This window comes from Capsicum annuum, chromosome 4, assembly GCF_002878395.1.
Source record: "Capsicum annuum cultivar UCD-10X-F1 chromosome 4, UCD10Xv1.1, whole genome shotgun sequence".
NCBI classification, from domain to species: Eukaryota; Viridiplantae; Streptophyta; class Magnoliopsida; order Solanales; family Solanaceae; genus Capsicum; species Capsicum annuum.
Window position 1 is genome coordinate 63,675,820 of NC_061114.1, and position 3,618 is coordinate 63,679,437.

Genomic DNA, 3,618 nt, shown 5'->3' on the forward strand with positions numbered 1-3,618 from the left:
GAGAAGCTGATCACGCATATCTAACGCATAAATATATAACTGAATGGGCTCAGGAATATGCGATGGTAAAGGTACCACGTTTGAACTTAAAACTAAGCATGGAACTGAATAGAAACTTTGGTACTAAAATCTAAACATCGGAACGAGTAAGATCAAAGAAGACTATCACCGTTAATTGAAAATATCGATGAGTCTGAGGTTAATCACTCAATATGCATAAGCAAAAACATAAGAACATAACTGAGTTTGGAATGTGATACATGAACTGAACTGAACCTGTAATGCATGACATGGATAGAGTATCGTATCGTGGACTAAACTAATCCATTGAGTACATGGCTTACTACTAAGTTTTGGAGATAGAGGGTCAGCTCATAAGTAACACTTCCTCCAAGATATATTCATCAAAGAAAATGACATGTTTAAATTATGAAAGTTTGGGGGAAAATATCTCCCCCCTTGGGATACTATGTCCCTTAAAGGATGTTGGAATGACATTGCTGAGATATTGAGAAAGTTGAGGTGAGGCACAAGGCATCTATGAAATAGATTATAACTGAACCTCGAGAGTCTAGAACTAATGCATGATGCATGAACTAAACTGAACTTGCAACTACTAGGAGGTTTTACTTTGAATAGTTATATTCCTTGAGATCTTGGATAGCATGAATAGATGCAAGGATGAGGAAACAAACTATACAAATCTGACTGCTCGATTGCTAAACTGACTTGCTGGCTTTACTAACTAACTTATACTGAAACATATGTACAAATCAGAGAATGATATCTAATAATGCATACCATGAACATGAAAGACTTGTAACGTACCCAAATCAAGGTCAGGGAAATTTTTCGGATCATGATGGGTCTAGAGTCCATAAAGTCTATTCTAACGTTGACCACTCTTGGTGCCTTGCTGACACAACTCTTTACCCATGTATGCTAGAACTTTACACTCTCACATCCTGTGTCCTAGCTTACCACACCTAAAGGAGACATCACTACCTGCCTTACATGCGCCTAGGTGGATAAGTAAGACTTCTATTCTTACTACCCTAGGACTTAGAGCCTAGCTCTCTATCATGACGGTCATATCTGGACTTAGGTGATGGTGCACTAGCTGAGGATGGAGCTAGGGCTGAAAACTTCTAACTATGCTGAGAACGGTTGTCACCCTGTGACTTAGGATAAGCAAAGATGAAACTACCTTTCCTTGCTCTCTTACTCCACTTTTCCCTTATTTTAATCTTCTTATCCTCTATCTACTGAGCATGAGTCATAAGTCTGGCTAAAGTCATAGCACTATTCAACATGGCAAATCTATAATCATTTACCACGCTATCGTTCACCCCTGATGCTAACTTACTCATCTTGGCTCTACTGTTTATAACCACATGAGGGGCATATCTGGCTAATTGAGTAAACCTAAGAGAATACTATTTCACTATCATACTGCCTTGCCTGACATCGATGAACTCTAGCACCTTAGCTTCTCTAAGCTCTAACGAGAGAAATCTATCAAGGAAAGTAGAGGCAAAATCCTCCCACTCTATAGAACCTCCAAGTATGAACCACATCCTGCAACTAATATGCAGCTAATTCATCACTTTCCACAGTAGTCACGCCCATAATATCTATCACTTTTTGAATCTCATCTAAGAATCCCTGTAGGTACTCATCTGACTTAGACCCAGTGAAAGAAGAAGGATACATTTGGGTAAAGTCCCAAATTCTATCTACAACTTAATTGGCCACTGGATTAGATAGAAGGACAGCTCATCGTTTATTCTAGGCAGCAATTGACAGAGCAAGAGTGGTGAATGCGATCCTGAACTCTACATGAGAAACATGATCGCCCAAAGGGTTTTCGGGCTAAGGGGCTGACTAATTCCCATTTCTTCTTTTAGGAGGTATGTTCTATAGAAGAAAGGGAGAAATAGATTAGACTGAGAGTGACTTGAGATTATTCTAACTGGTATGACATGAATACTGAAAGAAGGGAAACTATTCCTAAAACATCTCATATCCTCCTGCACATAAGTGTGATGCACAACACACGCACGCACAAGACTTGACTAGATGTGGCTTTTAGATTTCCTAGGACTCTAATGAACCTTAGGCTCTGATACCAAGTTTGCAACACCCCCATTTTCTAAACCGAAATTCTACACGGTGCTTATGACCCCAAAGGACCACAAGCTAACCCATGACTGATATTTGTACCTGTACTCTACAACATATGACATAATAATACAAAAAAAACATGAATAATAGGCCATAAGGTTCAACTGAATAAAATATCTAACAAACCTAATATCCATATGGGTTAAAAATACCCAAAAAACAACTGAAGTCTAATCAAATTTGAACTAAATTTGAAAGCCTCTAAATACTATCTGAGTAAGGAGTTGAAGGAACATGTCTCCAACTAACTCCGTCTAGCAAAACTGAACTGAAATAATAAATTAAATTAAATAATATCATCCTCGAATGGATGAGGACTTACTGCAACTCTATGACTGGAATGCTACTACTGATCTAAAACACGTTCCTCTAAACCTATGGTGTAACATAAGAGAAAGCACCATAGCACAAATGCGTTAGTATATCTGAATATACTGAGTATACTAGTGAGGTAAGCTAAATGCAAAGGTTTATATGTATGAACAATGCTAACTAATATGAACGTGAGAATACATACATGTGTAAGAAACTATAACTAAAATTTTGGTGATACATACTACTGATTCTGAATACTAATAACATAACTTTACTGATACTGAATAGATAAATGACTATTTCTAACAGTTCGAATTATAAAGAACTGGTCTGATTGACTGTGTCTAATAGTCCTGAAACTAAAAACTAATAACATAAGCTATGACAACTGACATAACTAATATAACTGTGATGATCGACATGATTGATGTGACTAATACTGAGCAACTGTATTTAATAGTCTGAGTTCTGATAGAACTATCGGAGTTCCATTCTATATGGAGTAATTGAATTTGAGATCATTTCTATTTAGTGGGAGATGTTGAAATATGATGATTCTAATACTGATTAATATAGTTAAGATTAGTCCTATCTAATTGGTCATCTTGAAGTCTATTTATAATGATAAGGATTGACTATCTCTAACAGTACTAAATCTGTACTACTGAACTGAGTTGACAATATCTGATAGTCATGAATCTATAACTGAAACTGTGGGATGTATTCATATAACTAACATGCCCCATGCTAAGTTGACTGGGGTCTAATCTCTACCCTGAATAGAAGGGTGTCAGTACCGCACCACCAATAAAGACAATTGCTATGGAGTCAGTCCTAATCTAGGGAATGACTTCTGGGATCAGTCCTATACATATAAATGTGATAACAGGTGACCCTGAGTATGCCAGTCCTATCTAATGGGTGACATCTTGTACCTACACTGGCTACATAGTTCTGGAACTTAGGGATTGCTTCTAAGGATCTCCATCCTTTCTATCTGGTGAGTCCCCATCCCTAGGCTCAGTCGGTGCTGAATCCTACTCCCATCTACAAGATACTGAACTAGATAACTGAGTTAAATTGAATAATTAAACTGAACTAATTAGCTACACTGATACT